At 34.4% G+C, this 20,499-nt stretch overlaps 1 long non-coding RNA gene across 1 annotated transcript; it reads left to right on the forward strand.

Annotated features, from left to right (window-relative positions):
- The first annotated feature begins 122 nt into the window (after window positions 1-122).
- LOC128243267 (uncharacterized) lies at window positions 123-19,997 on the forward strand. Its single transcript, XR_008262805.1, has 5 exons — window positions 123-249; window positions 2,206-2,324; window positions 15,165-15,280; window positions 16,837-16,950; window positions 18,632-19,997. It is a non-coding gene; the product is annotated as an uncharacterized LOC128243267 (long non-coding RNA).
- The last annotated feature ends 502 nt before the right edge of the window (window positions 19,998-20,499 follow it).

Genomic DNA, 20,499 nt, shown 5'->3' on the forward strand with positions numbered 1-20,499 from the left:
TTCCAATTCGCATTCAATGAAAAAAATAGTAATAAGTTTATGTATGTTCCTGTTATAATAACATGAATTCTATATTCCAGTTAAGTCACGTACCGGTTTTATCTGTTTGTGATAATACGTTTTGCCTATTGAAATTGCGTGCGAAAGAAAAATGGTAATCATCTTGATGATTTTGGCTTTTCTTCGTTTTCTTCCTCAAACTGTTGACTTGCTGTGACTGCGGAGCAACGCACAGTAAACTGGAATAAAGTATGTCCACGTACAATATATCTTTAATGTAGAGGTACTGTTTGTGTTTTCAGTTAAACAATGAACAATTTAATCAATTATAAAATGACGTATTTTGGCTGGGACTTCCAGTAGTCTAAAATATTAGACGTGTTATACGGGATTCTTCCAATCCCTAACGTCTCAACGGGCTGGTGCAAAATGCGGGGGTGTTTTAAAAATATTGAAATTGTATTAAGTAAACATTTTATGGTTGAAATTGATCTTAAAGGTTTATACTCAATGTATCATCTATCGGTGACGGTGTATACTGTCTATCGATGTAATCCGAAACATGCCGAATAACGATCAAGTGAACGGGTACCTGCACTATTGTTTATATTCAATCGAGAGAACTGTCAGCTACAAACATTTGAAGATCATGTCGTTTCTACTCGTAAGAATTCCCCAGAAATTAAAATATATACGTAATTACATTTTTTTTCTATATTCTAATTCAACTTTCTAATGTAAGCCATTGCTATTGCTTTAATCTCGCAAAACCCAGATCAGATTTTCCCGATTTCATCTATTTATATATGCTGATGACGTCACTGACAGGTGCTTCTTAACAACGTGCATATTCGCGGTCACGTTACCTCCATGTTTGGTATTGTTATCTAGTGAAAATGTCATATACACCGATTGATTATACCTACGTCACAAAACAAAATGGCCGACCCCTATGTCAACAAATAGGTCAGGTGTCGGACACATACTATAGAAATACTTTTTATGGCCACATAATTTGAAAGGTAATTAAATCCTCAACATATATGTATTAAAAATTATACATTTATATATCAACTTCGATTTAACAGTAAGCAAAGGAAGTCTTTGTACGATAGATGATACACACAGGCTATATTCATATTTTACCATGTTTTAGGCAGGTTGATTTTTATTTTTAACTTCTATACTCTTCATTCAGTTGACTTAATACTTCACACAATTAATGATGACCATCTTACAATAAGGTTACATAACTCCATTTTAGCCCTAAATACAAATTATGGCCCTTGATTGACTTTTTTGTTTTAAATTTTCTTTGTATTTCTTTTGACAGGCACATTTTTATATTCTTAACCATGTTTTGGCAAGGAAAAACAAGTTCTTTGACTGACCTGTGTCATTGTTCTGACGTCTTAGTCACCATTCAAGCAAAAAAGCAAGCATTCCTTGGGTGGAGAAGTCACAATTTTGAATTCATGTCAATTTAAAATTTATATTTCTATGAAAATATTAAGGGTTCTTTTAGGCACATACTAATATAAAGTTTAAAACCTTAAATGCTTATATACAGAAGATAACTTTAACACCATTCTCCAAAGCCTAATAAAAAAAAAATGAAAAGGATGTGACTCTAACCAAACATTTTTAAGGCCTATAACCAGGTCTAATTTAAGATCATGTTGTGATTATCTCCCTTTGACTATAAGTGGTGATTGAAGGTATATTGACCTGTGTGGCCTTTTGTTGTCATCAGGTGTGACCAGTCATAAGTGGTGATTGAAGGTATATTGACCTGTGTGGCCTTTTGTTGTCATCAGGGTTGACCAGTCATAAGTGGTGATTGAAGGTATATTGACCTGTGTGGCCTTTTGTTGTCATCAGGTGTGACCAGTTGTTTGCTCAGTTTAGGAGGGAGTTTTGAAAGTCATTGTTCACCTGACTTCTGTGGTAGACACAGCTGATAATTTTATATGATGATATAATACTTTCAAGATCATTTAAGAGGTTAGTCATGGTATTATTTCTAGTTGGTTATGATTGCAGTTGAACTGTTATTTTTATCAAAATTGTAGTAACAATGTATTGTTCAAAAAATCAACATGGTGGCACATAAATGTATATCATGTATTCTTGTCATAACCAATTATGTTTTTTGAACTATACTGCTTATCAAATATCATATGAATTTGTATCTTTTTCTTATAGCCGGATTGAACTATTCCATCTCCAAGTGTGTTGATAGAAATATATCCAGCAACCTGTCAGAAGTGTTACCAGAACAACTACAACATTGGACCACATGCACTGGAACCTTCTTATTTCAGGTACCATATAAGTAATGAAGTGAATGTTTGTGTACATGCATTTGTTTTAACCAAAGAATATTGATGTTTGAGTATGTTATGGTAAATCTAATAATACATAATATAAATTAATAATACATTATTTTCTTAAATAGCTTAGACATTTTACCATTTACACTTAAGGCAAAAGAAATAAAAGTGAGTCGGTTTCATTAAAGGGACTGTACACCAGATTGGCACTAAAGAAGTTTTCTACTGCAACGAATCTGAGGGCAATTATTTTGTTTGCAATAATTGACAGGACCAGCTCATTTCCATGAACCCAAAGGGTATTGCGCATATTAATTGCTAGAGCCACTGATGGAATATCACTTTGTTTATTTAAGGGGCTGCTGATCTTTTGGTTAATCCTCATCTTGGAGGACTCCTTTGAGAGCTTGTGGATGCAGTTATCTGCACAGCCGAGTTATCTCTTTAGGAGCCTTCCTCTGATGTTTGAAACATATCTATCTTTCTATAGAAAGCGTTTTTTTTCTTATTTCGGGAATGTAACATATACCAGTGACATTTGGATTTTGGAATTATACAGCTATCTGGTTGAAATTTGGCCAGTTGACAGTGCTTAACCGAAGAATATTGATGTTTGAGTATGTTATGGTAAATCTAATAATACATAATATAAATTAATAATACATTATTTTCTTATACAGTTTTGACATTTTAACATTTACACTCAAGGCAAAAGAAATAAAAAGTGAGTCGGTTTCATTAAAGGGACTGTACACCAGATTGGCACTAAAGAAGTTTTCTTCTGCAACGAATCTCAGGGCAATTATTTTGTTTGCAATAATTGACAGGACCAGCTCATTTCTATGAATCCAAAGGGTATTGCACATATTAATTGCTAGAGCCACTGATGGAATATCACTTTGTTTATTTAAGAGGCTGCTGATCTTTTGGTTAATCCTCATCTTGGAGGACTCCTTTGAGAGCTTGTGGATGCAGTTATCTGCACAGCCGAGTTATCTCTTTAGGAGCCTTCCTCTGATGTTTGAAACATAATTATCTTTCTATAGATAGCGTTTTTTTTTCTTATTTCGGGAATGTAACGTATACCAGTGACATTTGGATTTTGGAATTATACAGCTATCTGGTTGAAATTTGGCCAGTTGACAGTGCTTAACCGAAGAATATTGATGTTTGAGTATGTTATGGTAAATCTAATAATACATAATTTAAATTAATAAAACATTTTCTTATATAGTTTTGACATTTAAACATTTACACTCAAGGCAAAAGAAATCAAAAGTGAGTCGGTTTCATTAAAGGGACTGTACACCAGATTGGCACTAAAGAAGTTTTCTTCTGCAACGAATCTCAGGGCAATTATTTTGTTTGCAATAATTGACAGGAGCAGCTCATTTCCATGAACCCAAAGGGTATTGCACATATTAATTGCTAGAGCCACTGATGGAATATCACTTTGTTTATTTAAGGGGCTGCTGATCTTTTGGTTAATCCTCATCTTGGAGGACTCCTTTGAGAGCTTGTGGATGCAGTTATCTGCACAGCCGAGTTATCCCTTTAGGAGCCTTCCTCTGATGTTTGAAACATAATTATCTTTCTATAGATAGCGTTTTTTTTCTTATTTCGGGAATGTAACGTATACTAGTGACATTTGGATTTTTGAATTATACAGCTATCTGGTTGAAATTTGGCCAGTTGACAGTGCTTAACTGAAGAATATTGATGTTTGAGTATGTTATGGTAAATCTAATAATACATAATATAAAATAATAATACATTATTTTCTTATACAGTTTTGACATTTTAACATTTACACTCAAGGCAAAAGAAATCAAAAGTGAGTCGGTTTCATTAAAGGGACTGTACACCAGATTGGCACTAAAGAAGTTTTCTTCTGCAACGAATCTCAGGGCAATTATTTTGTTTGCAATAATTGACAGGACCAGCTCATTTCCATGAACCCAAAGGGTATTGCACATATTAATTGCTGGAGCCACTGATGGAATATCACTTTGTTTATTTAAGGGGCTGCTGATCTTTTGGTTAATCCTCATCTTGGAGGACTCCTTTGAGAGCTTGTGGATGCAGTTATCTGCACAGCCGAGTTATCTCTTTAGGAGCCTTCCTCTGATGTTTGAAACATATCTATCTTTCTATCGAAAGCGTTTTTTTTCTTATTTCGGGAATGTAACATATACCAGTGACATTTGGATTTTGGAATTATACAGCTATCTGGTTGAAATTTGGCCAGTTGACAGTGCTTAACCGAAGAATATTGATGTTTGAGTATGTTATGGTAAATCTAATAATACATAATATAAATTAATAATACATTATTTTCTTATACAGTTTTGACATTTTAACATTTACACTCAAGGCAAAAGAAATAAAAAGTGAGTCGGTTTCATTAAAGGGACTGTACACCAGATTGGCACTAAAGAAGTTTTCTTCTGCAACGAATCTCAGGGCAATTATTTTGTTTGCAATAATTGACAGGACCAGCTCATTTCTATGAATCCAAAGGGTATTGCACATATTAATTGCTAGAGCCACTGATGGAATATCACTTTGTTTATTTAAGAGGCTGCTGATCTTTTGGTTAATCCTCATCTTGGAGGACTCCTTTGAGAGCTTGTGGATGCAGTTATCTGCACAGCCGAGTTATCTCTTTAGGAGCCTTCCTCTGATGTTTGAAACATAATTATCTTTCTATAGATAGCGGTTTTTTTTCTTATTTCGGGAATGTAACGTATACCAGTGACATTTGGATTTTGGAATTATACAGCTATCTGGTTGAAATTTGGCCAGTTGACAGTGCTTAACCGAAGAATATTGATGTTTGAGTATGTTATGGTAAATCTAATAATACATAATTTAAATTAATAAAACATTTTCTTATATAGTTTTGACATTTAAACATTTACACTCAAGGCAAAAGAAATCAAAAGTGAGTCGGTTTCATTAAAGGGACTGTACACCAGATTGGCACTAAAGAAGTTTTCTTCTGCAACGAATCTCAGGGCAATTATTTTGTTTGCAATAATTGACAGGAGCAGCTCATTTCCATGAACCCAAAGGGTATTGCACATATTAATTGCTAGAGCCACTGATGGAATATCACTTTGTTTATTTAAGGGGCTGCTGATCTTTTGGTTAATCCTCATCTTGGAGGACTCCTTTGAGAGCTTGTGGATGCAGTTATCTGCACAGCCGAGTTATCCCTTTAGGAGCCTTCCTCTGATGTTTGAAACATAATTATCTTTCTATAGATAGCGTTTTTTTTCTTATTTCGGGAATGTAACGTATACTAGTGACATTTGGATTTTTGAATTATACAGCTATCTGGTTGAAATTTGGCCAGTTGACAGTGCTTAACTGAAGAATATTGATGTTTGAGTATGTTATGGTAAATCTAATAATACATAATATAAAATAATAATACATTATTTTCTTATACAGTTTTGACATTTTAACATTTACACTCAAGGCAAAAGAAATCAAAAGTGAGTCGGTTTCATTAAAGGGACTGTACACCAGATTGGCACTAAAGAAGTTTTCTTCTGCAACGAATCTCAGGGCAATTATTTTGTTTGCAATAATTGACAGGACCAGCTCATTTCCATGAACCCAAAGGGTATTGCACATATTAATTGCTGGAGCCACTGATGGAATATCACTTTGTTTATTTAAGGGGCTGCTGATCTTTTGGTTAATCCTCATCTTGGAGGACTCCTTTTAGAGCTTGTGGATGCAGTTATCTGCACAGCCGAGTTATCTCTTTAGGAGCCTTCCTCTGATGTTTGAAACATAATAATTATCTTTCTATAGATAGCTTTTTTTTTTATTTCGGGAATGTAACGTATACCAGTGACATTTGGATTTTGGAATTATACAGCTGTCTGGTTGAAATTTGGCCAGTTGACAGTGCTTAACCGAAGAATATTGATGTTTGAGTATGTTATGGTTAATCTAATAATTAGGGATGCAAACGAATATTCGAATATTCGATCGAACGTTTAGTATTCGAATGTTAAAATCGGTATTCGAATATTCGATTATTTTTTTCAAAAAATAATGATATAAACCTTGAGTCTTTAGGGCAGTTGTTGTGTTTAAAATTATATTGTCTTGTTTTTACAACAATACGCATCTTGTGCCTGAGGCGTTAACGAGATGACAATCGAGTGTGCGTCATGTGTCAATTAGGGATCGATCGTAGGGTACTATAAACAGTGTCCATAATTGTAAAATAACTGGCTATTAGGAAGTGACATCAAACAAGTTTAATTGATTTTCAGTTCTTTTAAATGACCATGCCAATTAAGAATTTAAGGAAGCGGCCTTCACACCCTCTTGTCAGTTTGCCTGCCAATTAAGCTGAGCAATATTGCTCAAATCGGTGATTGATATTATACGCTGAAAGTAGATACCACTTCATTCCTTCAGAATATATGTTCGCAAAACCTTATAAGTTAAACTTATTATTATTATTATATATTAGATTTGTATTTCTTAACAACGTAAAAGATGCCAGCCACATCTGAAGTATGGACTTATTTCACGCGCTCTGTTGACAAGAAATCTGTCACGTGCAAACTATGCAGTGTGAGGTTGTCGTACATGGGCACGACGACTAATCTCTGGAATCACGTGAAGGCTAAGCATCCGAGTTCTCAAAGTGAAAGCAGTAAACAGCAATCAATGAAAATGTTTAGCGTTTCTGGTCTTAAACATGATTTGTGTTCTGGGTGCTTTGGGCAAACACTGCAGCTGGCCATCAAGCCGGCATTTGCTCTCCCGGATGTCAACAGGGTCGTCTCCAGATGTCGTAAGCTGGTCGGGCACATCAAACACTCGACTACATTGACGGCCGAAATGCGCAAGCGCCAAGCTACTCTAAAGGTGCCCAAACACGAGCTGGTGCAGGATGTTACAACCCGATGGAACATCACGCATGCTATACTGGCCCGGCTGAACGAGCAACGCCGCGTCCTGTCCGACCTCATGCTGGACACTCGGGTTACCCGGAAGGCCGACCAGCACCTGTCGTTGAAGGACGGCGAGTGGACCGTCGTCTCCGAGCTGAGTGACGTCCTCAGTCATTTGACTGAGACGACTTCGTATATGTCAACGGAGAAGAACGTGTCATGCAGTGAAGTTTATCTCATCGTGACAAGTCTTTTGGACAACACACTCCGTGCATGCGAGGCTGATTCCCATGTCGTCAAGGAAGTGAAGGGTGTTATTGCTGCTGAGCTTCGTCGCCGCTTCCGACCTTCGAACGATGCCACCGCCACATCCACCCTAGTCCTTGCCGCTCTATTGGACCCCCGCTACAAAGACCTGGACTTCCTGTCAACGGAACAGCGGCGCTACACGGAAGACGCGCTCGAGAGTAGATTGGACGATGTTCCATTTCGGTTGCCAACCCCGACGAGAGTGCGTCAACACCCTCCAAACGACCCCGTCTTAGCTTCATGGTTCCAAAGACGACCAAGACGGCTAACGACGAGCTGCGTCGGTACCGGCACGAACCTTCCGACGAGGAGGCCACTCCACTTGCATGATGGAAAAAGAACGAGGGACGCTTTCCTCGCGTGCACATGTTGCTCGCCAACTGCTTGGGATACCTGCGACGTCTGTGCCATCAGAAAGAATTTTCTCCTGCGCCGGACTCATTGTTAACAAACTTAGAAACAGACTGTCATGTGATCTTGTTGATAAGATAATATTTCTGAATAAGAACAAGGCCATCATATGTGATGATTTTATTGATGAGTGATTTCATTGAATTGTATGTGCTTGTTATGTGCTTGTTATGTGCTAGATCTGTATTTCATATGTGGATGTAATAATATTCGACACGCTGCTATGTATTGTATTGTATTACGATAACACTAGAAACATTCGACAGATAAAGAAAAGGGTATCGTGGTTTATAACTAAAATTAATAGATAACTATAACTTTTTAAAGATTCAATTTTTATCGAATATTCGAATATTCGATCGAAAGAATTACCGAATATTCGAATATCGATTTTGCCATTCGTTTGCATCCCTACTAATAATACATAATATAAATTAATAATACATTATTTTCTTATACAGTTTTGACATTTTAACATTTACACTCAAGGCAAAAGAAATCAAAAGTGAGTCGGTTTCATTAAAGGGACTGTACACCAGATTGGCACTAAAGAAGTTTTCTTCTGCAACGAATCTCAGGGCAATTATTTTGTTTGCAATAATTGACAGGACCAGCTCATTTCTATGAATCCAAAGGGTATTGCACATATTAATTGCTAGAGCCACTGATGGAATATCATATTGTTTATTTAAGGGGCTGCTGATCATTTGGTTAATCCTCATCTTGGAGGACTCCTTTGAGAGCTTGTGGATGCAGTTATCTGCACAGCTGAGTTATCTCTTTAGGAGCCTTCCTCTGATGTTTGAAACATAATTATCTTTCTATAGATAGCATTTTTTTTCTTATTTCGGGAATGTAACGTATACCAGTGACATTTGGATTTTGGAATTATACAGCTGTCTGGTTGAAATTTGGCCAGTTGACAGTGCTTGACCGAAGAATATTGATGTTTGAGTATGTTATGGTAAATCTAGTAATACATAATATAAATTAATAATACATTATTTTCTTATACAGATTTGACATTTGAACATTTACACTCAAGGCAAAAGAAATCAAAAGTGAGTCGGTTTCATTAAAGGGACTGTACACCAGATTGGCACTAAAGAAGTTTTCTTCTGCAACGAATCTCAGGGCAATTATTTTGTTTGCAATAATTGACAGCACCAGCTCATTTCCATGAACCCAAAGGGTATTGCACATATTAATTGCTAGAGCCACTGATGGAATATCACTTTGTTTATTTAAGGGGCTGCTGATCTTTTGGTTAATCCTCATCTTGGAGGACTCCTTTGAGAGCTTGTGGATGCAGTTATCTGCACAGCCGAGTTATCTCTTTAGGAGCCTTCCTCTGATGTTTGAAACATAATTATCTTTCTATAGATAGCGTTTTTTTTCTTATTTCGGGAATGTAACGTATACCAGTGACATTTGGATTTTTGAATTATACAGCTATCTGGTTGAAATTTGGCCAGTTGACAGTGCTTAACCGAAGAATATTGATGTTTGAGTATGTTATGGTAAATCTAATAATACATAATATAAATTAATAATACATTATTTTCTTATACAGTTTTGACATTTTAACACTTACACTCAAGGCAAAAGAAATCAAAAGTGAGTCGGTTTCATTAAAGGGACTGTACACCAGATTGGCACTAATGAAGTTTTCTTCTGCAACGAATCTCAGTGCAATTATTTTGTTTGCAATAATTGACAGCACCAGCTCATTTCCATGAACCCAAAGGGTATTGCACATATTAATTGCTAGAGCCACTGATGGAATATCACTTTGTTTATTTAAGGGGCTGCTGATCTTTTGGTTAATCCTCATCTTGGAGGACTCCTTTGAGAGCTTGTGGATGCAGTTATCTGCACAGCCGAGTTATCTCTTTAGGAGCCTTCCTCTGATGTTTGAAACATAATTATCTTTCTATAGATAGCGTTTTTTTTCTTATTTCGGGAATGTAACGTATACCAGTGACATTTGGATTTTTGAATTATACAGCTATCTGGTTGAAATTTGGCCAGTTGACAGTGCTTAACCGAAGAATATTGATGTTTGAGTATGTTATGGTAAATCTAGTAATACATAATATAAATTAATAATACATTATTTTCTTATACAGTTTTGACATTTTAACATTTACACTCAAGGCAAAAGAAATCAAAAGTGAGTCGGTTTAATTAAAGGGACTGTACACCAGATTGGCACTAATGAAGTTTTCTTCTGCAACGAATCTCAGGGCAATTATTTTGTTTGCAATAATTGACAGGACCAGCTCATTTCCATGAACCCAAAGGGTATTGCAAATATTAATTGCTAGAGCCACTGATGGAATATCACTTTGTTTATTTAAGGGGCTGCTGATCTTTTGGTTAATCCTCATCTTGGAGGACTCCTTTGAGAGCTTGTGGATGCAGTTATCTGCACAGCCGAGTTATCTCTTTAGGAGCCTTCCTCTGATGTTTGAAACATAATTATCTTTCTATAGATAGCGTTTTTTTTCTTATTTCGGGAATGTAACGTATACCAGTGACATTTGGATTTTTGAATTATACAGCTATCTGGTTGAAATTTGGCCAGTTGACAGTGCTTAACCGAAGAATATTGATGTTTGAGTATGTTATGGTAAATCTAATAATACATAATATAAATTAATAATACATTATTTTCTTATACAGTTTTGACATTTTAACATTTACACTCAAGGCAAAAGAAATCAAAAGTGAGTCGGTTTCATTAAAGGGACTGTACACCAGATTGGCACTAAAGAAGTTTTCTTCTGCAACGAATCTCAGGGCAATTATTTTGTTTGCAATAGTTGACAGGACCAGCTCATTTCCATGAACCCAAAGGGTATTGCACATATTAATTGCTAGAGCCACTGATGGAATATCACTTTGTTTATTTAAGGGACTGCTGATCTTTTGGTTAATCCTCATCTTGGAGGACTCCTTTGAGAGCTTGTGGATGCAGTTATCTGCACAGCCGAGTTATCTCTTTAGGAGCCTTCCTCTGATGTTTGAAACATAATTATCTTTCTATAGATAGCATTTTTTTTCTTATTTCGGGAATGTAACGTATACCAGTGACATTTGGATTTTTGAATTATACAGCTATCTGGTTGAAATTTGGCCAGTTGACAGTGCTTAACCGAAGAATATTGATGTTTGAGTATGTTATGGTAAATCTAATAATACATAATATAAATTAATAATACATTATTTTCTTATACAGTTTTGACATTTTAACATTTACACTCAAGGCAAAAGAAATCAAAAGTGAGTCGGTTTCATTAAAGGGACTGTACACCAGATTGGCACTAAAGAAGTTTTCTTCTGCAACGAATCTCAGGGCAATTATTTTGTTTGCAATAATTGACAGGACCAGCTCATTTCCATGAAACCAAAGGGTATTGCACATATTAATTGCTAGAGCCACTGATGGAATATCACTTTGTTTATTTAAGGGGCTGCTGATCTTTTGGTTAATCCTCATCTTGGAGGACTCCTTTGAGAGCTTGTGGATGCAGTTATCTGCACAGCCGAGTTATCTCTTTAGGAGCCTTCCTCTGATGTTTGAAACATAATTATCTTTCTATAGATAGCGGTTTTTTTCTTATTTCGGGAATGTAACGTATACCAGTGACATTTGGATTTTTGAATTATACAGCTATCTGGTTGAAATTTGGCCAGTTGACAGTGCTTAACCGAAGAATATTGATGTTTGAGTATGTTATGGTAAATCTAGTAATACATAATATAAATTAATAATACATTATTTTCTTATACAGTTTTGACATTTTAACATTTACACTCAAGGCAAAAGAAATCAAAAGTGAGTCGGTTTCATTAAAGGGACTGTACACCAGATTGGCACTAATGAAGTTTTCTTCTGCAACGAATCTCAGGGCAATTATTTTGTTTGCAATAATTGACAGGACCAGCTCATTTCCATGAACCCAAAGGGTATTGCACATATTAATTGCTAGAGCCACTGATGGAATATCACTTTGTTTATTTAAGGGGCTGCTGATCTTTTGGTTAATCCTCATCTTGGAGGACTCCTTTGAGAGCTTGTGGATGCAGTTATCTGCACAGCCGAGTTATCTCTTTAGGAGCCTTCCTCTGATGTTTGAAACATAATTATCTTTCTATAGATAGCGTTTTTTTTCTTATTTCGGGAATGTAACGTATACCAGTGACATTTGGATTTTTGAATTATACAGCTATCTGGTTGAAATTTGGCCAGTTGACAGTGCTTAACCGAAGAATATTGATGTTTGAGTATGTTATGGTAAATCTAATAATACATAATATAAATTAATAATACATTATTTTCTTATACAGTTTTGACATTTTAACATTTACACTCAAGGCAAAAGAAATCAAAAGTGAGTCGGTTTCATTAAAGGGACTGTACACCAGATTGGCACTAAAGAAGTTTTCTTCTGCAACGAATCTCAGGGCAATTATTTTGTTTGCAATAGTTGACAGGACCAGCTCATTTCCATGAACCCAAAGGGTATTGCACATATTAATTGCTAGAGCCACTGATGGAATATCACTTTGTTTATTTAAGGGACTGCTGATCTTTTGGTTAATCCTCATCTTGGAGGACTCCTTTGAGAGCTTGTGGATGCAGTTATCTGCACAGCCGAGTTATCTCTTTAGGAGCCTTCCTCTGATGTTTGAAACATAATTATCTTTCTATAGATAGCATTTTTTTTCTTATTTCGGGAATGTAACGTATACCAGTGACATTTGGATTTTTGAATTATACAGCTATCTGGTTGAAATTTGGCCAGTTGACAGTGCTTAACCGAAGAATATTGATGTTTGAGTATGTTATGGTAAATCTAATAATACATAATATAAATTAATAATACATTATTTTCTTATACAGTTTTGACATTTTAACATTTACACTCAAGGCAAAAGAAATCAAAAGTGAGTCGGTTTCATTAAAGGGACTGTACACCAGATTGGCACTAAAGAAGTTTTCTTCTGCAACGAATCTCAGGGCAATTATTTTGTTTGCAATAATTGACAGGACCAGCTCATTTCCATGAAACCAAAGGGTATTGCACATATTAATTGCTAGAGCCACTGATGGAATATCACTTTGTTTATTTAAGGGGCTGCTGATCTTTTGGTTAATCCTCATCTTGGAGGACTCCTTTGAGAGCTTGTGGATGCAGTTATCTGCACAGCCGAGTTATCTCTTTAGGAGCCTTCCTCTGATGTTTGAAACATAATTATCTTTCTATAGATAGCGGTTTTTTTCTTATTTCGGGAATGTAACGTATACCAGTGACATTTGGATTTTTGAATTATACAGCTATCTGGTTGAAATTTGGCCAGTTGACAGTGCTTAACCGAAGAATATTGATGTTTGAGTATGTTATGGTAAATCTAGTAATACATAATATAAATTAATAATACATTATTTTCTTATACAGTTTTGACATTTTAACATTTACACTCAAGGCAAAAGAAATCAAAAGTGAGTCGGTTTCATTAAAGGGACTGTACACCAGATTGGCACTAATGAAGTTTTCTTCTGCAACGAATCTCAGGGCAATTATTTTGTTTGCAATAATTGACAGGACCAGCTCATTTCCATGAACCCAAAGGGTATTGCACATATTAATTGCTAGAGCCACTGATGGAATATCACTTTGTTTATTTAAGGGGCTGCTGATCTTTTGGTTAATCCTCATCTTGGAGGACTCCTTTGAGAGCTTGTGGATGCAGTTATCTGCACAGCCGAGTTATCTCTTTAGGAGCCTTCCTCTGATGTTTGAAACATAATTATCTTTCTATAGATAGCGTTTTTTTTCTTATTTCGGGAATGTAACGTATACCAGTGACATTTGGATTTTTGAATTATACAGCTATCTGGTTGAAATTTGGCCAGTTGACAGTGCTTAACCGAAGAATATTGATGTTTGAGTATGTTATGGTAAATCTAATAATACATAATATAAATTAATAATACATTATTTTCTTATACAGTTTTGACATTTTAACATTTACACTCAAGGCAAAAGAAATCAAAAGTGAGTCGGTTTCATTAAAGGGACTGTACACCAGATTGGCACTAAAGAAGTTTTCTTCTGCAACGAATCTCAGGGCAATTATTTTGTTTGCAATAATTGACAGGACCAGCTCATTTCCATGAACCCAAAGGGTATTGCACATATTAATTGCTAGAGCCACTGATGGAATATCACTTTGTTTATTTAAGGGGCTGCTGATCTTTTGGTTAATCCTCATCTTGGAGGACTCCTTTGAGAGCTTGTGGATGCAGTTATCTGCACAGCCGAGTTATCTATTTAGGAGCCTTCCTCTGATGTTTGAAACATAATTATCTTTCTATAGATAGCGGTTTTTTTCTTATTTCGGGAATGTAACGTATACCAGTGACATTTGGATTTTGGAATTATACAGCTATCTGGTTGAAATTTGGCCAGTTGACAGTGCTTGACCGAAGACTATTGATGTTTGAGTATGAAATTGTAAATCTAATAATACATAATATAAATTAATAATACATTATTTTCTGATATAGTTTTGACATTTTAACATTTACACTCAAGGCAAAAGAAATAAAAATGAGTCGGTTTCATTAAAGGGACTGTACACCAGATTGGCACTAAAGATTTTTTTCCTGTAACCAATCTCAGGGCAATTATTTTGTTTGCAATAATTGACAGGACCAGCTCATTTGAATAAACCCAGAGGATATGGCACATATTAATTGATAGAGCCACTTATGTAATATCACTTTATTTATTTTAAGGGGTACTGTTCTTGTAGTTAATCTCATCTTGGAGGACTTCTTTGATAGCTTGATAGCTCCTTACCAGCTACTGATTCTGTGTTTTATCCTTATTTAGGAGGACTCCTTTGATTATTTATAGGTGATGCCGTACAATAGTGCCAAGAGTAATTTCTTAAGTAACTCGCAGCACAACCCTCTTATGAGTTTATGAGCTTTCCTATGGGTATGAAACATATTAATTTATAGGACAATCTTATTATTTTGTAATGAATAAACCAAATGAAGTTTAACATTAATTGATGGTTCCACTCACAGGATATTGGTACTACCAGAAGGGTGCCTCCATGTATATCCATGGCGCCATCCTTTTGGTAAATGTGTACTTTTTATTTGTAGGACTACCAGTGGGGAAGGGCTGTATTTAATTGTTGCTGTCAATTATCTTGGTACCAGTCATGACAACATTTACCTACCTGCAGCAGAGGCCCTGCCGACTTAAACAATCATAGCTGGTAAGAATGGTACTAAACATGTACAGAAACAACATATATATAAATATATACATATTCAAAAAGAAGCCTGACTTTTCTGGAAAATTGTACAGGAAATTCCAAAGATATATTCCTTATCTGCATGCATGTGCTCATACAATTATTTTCTTTGGCAAAGATGTCTTTCTGAAAAGTGGCATATATTAATTATAATAGTAAACTGATTTTTTGAGGTACTATATATAGCAACTTATGCTTTTAATACAATAATCTTTTGCACATGCAATTTTTTGAAAGCTAAACATTGCAACAAGGTTTCTTCTTTACATTGCTGCATTTTAAGTTTGCAAAATGATACCCATTTATGTTTTTCGTTTTTAGCTTACTTGAGCACGAAGTGCTCAAGGTGAGCTATTGTGATCGCCCTGTGTCCGTCGTCCGTCGTCAACAATTTGACTGTTAACACTCTAAAGGTCACAATTTGGGCACTATCTTAATGAAACGTGGTCAGAATGTTACCCTCAATAAAATCTTGGATGAGTTCGATATTGGGTTATCTGGGGTTAAAAACTAGGTCACCAGGTCAAATTAAAGGAAAAGCTTGTCAACACTATAGAGGTCACAATTATGAATGTATTTTCAGGAAACAATGGTCAGAATGTTAATATTATTAATCTCTGGGTTAAGTTTGTTAACACTATAGAGGTCACATTTATGACTGTATGTTCATAAAACTAAGTCAAAATGTTTATATTTATTAGCTGGGTCATGTGCGGTCAAAAACTAGGTCACCAGGTCAAATAATAGGAAAAGCATGTTCACACTCTTGAGGCCACATTTATGACCATATGTTCATGGAACTTGATCAGAATGTTATTCTTGATGATCTTTAGGTAGAGTTTGAAACTCGTTAATCAGAGGTCAAAAACCAGGCCACTAGGTCAAATCATAGAAAAACTTTGTAAACACTGTAGAGGTCACATTCTCTCCTCGATAACCATGAAACTATGTCAGAAAGTTTGTGTTTATAAAGTCTATGTCAAGTTTGAAACTGGGTATCCTGAATTCAATAACTAGGTCACGAAGTCAAATCATAGAAAACAAAAATCACAAACCTGTTCCAATGACTGTGTTCCATCAGACGGCCGTATCGTGAATGGTTTGTCGAAGTGTTTTAAGAAACTAAACTACCAATCAAAATCTGGTAATAGACCGAAGGCGTGGCTACACAAGTGGCATAGACTGCGCTATATTTAAATTAAAACAGGTAAACAAATGAAAAGTTATCATTGTTTTAAGTCTTCGATCGAAAGCAAAATATTACCTTCCGACATAGAATTTATGACGCAATTTATCACATGTTATACATGATCTGGACATTCATAAAACTAAGCTGTATGTTTGTCCTAATTAATGACATCTTTGTTGTTTGACGTGAACAACATTATTTTACAGGTTGTTGTTCACAATGATAATAAAATAGGAAAATCATGATAAATTGACAAGTTAAACACATGTATTATATCAAGATGTTATCCAATTTTTAGATCATATCATTTTGCGAATGCAACTTTCAGTGCTCGGGCAAGCAAGAAGGTCGACAAGATGTATTCTACCGACAGGCAAATTGTTGGCAGATCGTTCCCAGTCCACTGATGAGCGGATAAGATGATGATTTAATCCCAATAACGGTGATTTGTTCATTCATTATTCACCCATTCACTCAACTACTCATTCAGTAAATACATAATGCATGATTTAATGGATAAATATGCATGAAGGAATTAATTAATGAATGCATTAATGAATGAATACATGAAAACATGAGTACGTACATGCCATATTTCTGGAGACCAATAAGGCAGATTTGTTACGAAAGGCTGAAATATCAGGGGGGTTTTGGTAGTTTTCAGGGGTATTTTTAGCAGGTCTTAGTTGGCAAAATTAATTCAGTATTTTTAGAAGTATGAGAAAAATTATTCACATTTATCTTTTGCTTTGAAAACCTTTTAACTTTTTGAATATACAGAACTACTTTATATATCATGATTTATCATATTCTTATGATACACTATCATATCATTCTGGAATGCTCTTGCAGAAAAAATATGTCATTGAAAAAATATGTTTTAAAGACAATTAAATTGGTTTACCTTCCTCCAAAGTCCTTTTAAAAAAATCTTAATACTATAAACTATGATGATGTTCAGACAATAAGCGAAAGAAATAAATATTATTTATTTCACATTATTAATTTCTTCCTTTTCCTAAATAGTAATATTTATTTGCCTTGATCATACTACAAATGAATTAATCACTTCTTGTCAAAGTTTCCTTTTGCATTAATCAAACCTTTTTAAAAATATTCATTGTGATTTATACACTATTTCTCCCTTGTGAAGTTGTTTGTTTACGTTCAATTTCACTGACATACTTTGTGATTATTGCCTGATGAAAGATCACTCTAGAAAACAAATAATATATATATTCGCGGGATTATTTATCTCCCGCCGGGGGATGGATCAAAATTCTTGGGGATTTTTTCCTCCACCAGGAGATATGGCATGTATGTAAGTAGGTGAAAAATATGAGTAAATTAATGAATGTATGAATGAATGAAGTTGTGTATGAGTAAGTATGAAATGTGGAAAAATGAATGAATTAATGAATGCATAAATGTATGAACTTGTTGCTGTTGGGGTATTTAATGATTTTTTTTTCTTATTTCTATTTCAATCATTTATTATCATGTTGACTCGGTATGATTTAATTTTGAGTTGGGAATTCTCACTTGCTCGCTTACACTTGTCCCTGCATTCATTAAATTATTCATGTTTTTATTCACTCACTCACTTATTTAATCACTTACTCATTTTTTGATTGATTCATTCATTCATTCATTCATTCATTCATTCATTCATTCATATATTAATTCAATTACTGATTCATTCATGTGTTCACTCACTCACTAGCTCGCTCACTCACTCACTCATTTATTCACTCACTCACTCACTCACTGATTTATTCATTGATTTATTCACACATTAACTTACTCAGTCACTCATTCATTCAATTGTTATTCACTCACTCATTTATTTACTCACTCACTTATTCCATCACTCCTTCATGTACTTACATAAGTATTTATCCATTTAATATTTTACATTTATTTATTTTAACCTTAGTTAAATACTCTTAGTTGATTGAAGTGGTTGTATATGTTGACAGTAATTATATGTAAAATAAACTATCAAATACATTTAATGGAAGAAGGATAAACTTCAAATTTTATTTCATATTATTGTGTTGAATACATCAATTAAGAACAATGTTATGTAAGTGTATTTTTCAAAAAATGTCCTCTATTTTCAGGAAAGAAAACTGGTGTCTTTCCTAGAACATGAACATTTTGATCTTCAAGAAACTGCCACTCATGTTTACTATATTTGATGGAAGGATCAGTGTTGTGATATGACTGTCTGATAACATATTCAGTTGATGTGACATTTTCAATAATTTGACATTCTAGGTTGATTTGATATTCTCAAGTGGACATGACATTCTATGTCGATGTGATATTCTCAAGTGGACATGACATTCTATGTCGATGTGATATTCTCAAGTTGACGTGACATTCTATGTCGATGTGATATTCTCAAGTTGACGTGACATTCTATGTCGATGTGATATTCTCAAGTTGACGTGACATTCTATGTCGATGTGATATTCTCAAGTTGACATGACATTCTATGTCGATGTGATATTCTCAAGTTGACATGACATTCTAGGTTGATGTTATATCTGAAGTTAATGTGAAATGCTTAGTTTGATTTGTAAATATACTTCCAATGCTTTTGGACATTCTTATGGTGTAACATTCATGGAACTAATAGGTGTATGTGGCACTGTGACCAATACCTTTCTTTATGATTTAGACCTTCAAATACTACTGCCATAACATATAGTGGAACATATATCAAAATTTAAATATGAGTGCAACAAGGGTTCAAATAGGATTTTTTTAAATTTTCAGAGAGGGTTTTCTGTTTGTGTTTTTAAGGCAAATTATGATAAACAAACAAATTAAACAGTGATGTATTGTTATACTTTTATATCTTTTGATTTATATTGTACTATTTCTAAAAGTATTAAATAAACTATATGATTTAAGAACAAGTGTATAATTGCAATATACTTTGTTTATCTCTAATTTAAACTGGTTACAACTTATAAACCAATATTGCATATCCTTCTAGACTTCTATACTTTTCAATTTCCATTAATATTAACAAACTTACCGGTATGAACTTTCAAGAACAGTCAAAAAAAAAAGTTTATTCGTTTGTAAAATTATTTGTTACCTTTTTTCATACAAAACAATAACTGAATCTGCTATCAATAAAGAAACCAGGCGCTGGTCTCTTTATGAAACTTCAGTTTAACTCAGTTATTGAATTGCTGCAACTTGTTCACTAGTTATCGCTCACTGACACTTATTAAACTCTGACAGCTGCATGACTTTAGTGATTCACTGACTGAAATTATCATGTTTTATGTTTGTTTTTACAAACTATTCCTATTATAAGACTAACATTTAAATATCATAATAGATCTAGCATTTGAAATATCTCAATTATTACTTTGGTGTGCATTAAACAGTGATTGCCTTATAAAGTTTGTTTGTATCATTTGAATGTTTGTTGCTTATAGAAGTTTAATTGTTTTTGATTAAAATGTTAGAATCAATGTGTTTGATTACTTAAAATAATGATAATGAATGAATGCACATGGTTCCAAATCATCATTGATTTTACTATGACCACTGACCAGGTATACTTATGAACAAGACCTGAACATAAGATGCTGTGCTGAACTATTATGCCTCCTTGTCAATCAGTATTTAACTGATCACCATGAATATATAGAAAATAATTGATCACAATATGTTATAAGAGTTATTGCCCTTTTTTATTTTTCGTGTCAATAGTACAACTTTAATTCACTGGATGGAATTAAATTAAACTTAACGATAATTGTACAATGGTTCAATTTAATTCAACCATATAATGATAAAGCACAATGAAAGAAAGCTCAGTCTACAAGAACCATAACTCTGTTATAGGAAATTAAGGAGTAAATGCCTTTTTATATTGTCAAACATTTGTCCGTAATTGCAAATTACTGGATGGAATCATTGCAATCTCATACAATGGTATAGCGCAATAACAGTAAGACTGGGT

Source organism: Mya arenaria, chromosome 8 (genome assembly GCF_026914265.1).
Source record: "Mya arenaria isolate MELC-2E11 chromosome 8, ASM2691426v1".
Taxonomy (NCBI): Eukaryota; Metazoa; Mollusca; class Bivalvia; order Myida; family Myidae; genus Mya; species Mya arenaria.